Source organism: Merops nubicus, unplaced genomic scaffold (assembly GCF_000691845.1).
Source record: "Merops nubicus isolate BGI_N331 unplaced genomic scaffold, ASM69184v1 scaffold5678, whole genome shotgun sequence".
NCBI classification, from domain to species: Eukaryota; Metazoa; Chordata; class Aves; order Coraciiformes; family Meropidae; genus Merops; species Merops nubicus.
Window position 1 is genome coordinate 114,904 of NW_008627624.1, and position 1,134 is coordinate 116,037.

Here is a 1,134-nt window from a genome sequence, read left to right on the forward strand (position 1 = left end):
GCACCGGGGTCAGTTTGGAAACAAAAAAGCAAACGTAACGGTCGACACGTCTCCTGCTGCACACGGGGTTTATGCAGATAAAAAGGATTGGTACCGATGCGGCCCAGCGTAATCCTGACTGAATTTAGCTTCTCAGTCTATTAGTAAGGTATTAACAACCAGGTAAATTTGTAAGAAAACTTGAGGGAGGTAAAGATTTTGTCTCATCTTCAAATACCAGGCGGATACAAAACATCAGAGGGGTGAAGTAACATGTCGCTTGAAAAGCCCCAGTGTTTTGGGAGCAAGCTTGTACGAGTCATCCTCCATTCTACTTGTTACAGGTAACTAACTCCTTATAGGCCAAGTTATATCTTTACTTTGGTAGTCAGCTAGGAGCATTTAACAAGGAGACAGCTCATTTAAAAAAAAGAAGAAAATATATATATATATGTGTCTCTCCACACACACACTCCGCATCTGACTGTATTAGCATTAATTAACCGTGAAGCAAATCAGAAGTGTCCCATCATTACAAAATGCAAGCTATCCAAAAGGCAAGCTGGTTTTCTTATTATGGTTGTCATTCACGAACATGAAACCAGCAGCAAAATCCTTTGTAATGTGCTGCATTTTCAGGAGATGGTCCTGGTGAGAGGGACCGTGCAAGGCTGTTATTGACATTTGCTGTGGGGAGTTTAAAAACCACGGATTTGGGCGGCTGCTGTGTTACGCACTTTCTTTTCCTACGACATCCTACCATAGCATTTGATGGGCATTCTGATTGATACGCAAGACTTTTCTGCATTAATACTGAAGATGCTATTCTGTTCCTCCTTAATATTCTCTTTAATCTCGTTATAAGTGCACAGATGGTTTCAGGGTGGCTCTTAAGAGAACACTACTTAAAGTTCATGTGAATTATGGACAATGTTCACTTTAAACAAAAAGTTGGGGAGGGGGTTGTTCCTTTGCAGTATCTGTTCTGTGAAGTTTGTTAAACGTAAAGAAAGCTTAAGTTCTTGTATCTTAAAAGAAGATCTTATTTAACCCTTTTGTGTTCTAGATTTACTTACACATGTAGCCTAGAGCTCAGTTTTAGTTTAACATTGTGAAAATATTAAAAGAATCTTGTAACTTTATTCTTTTTCCTCC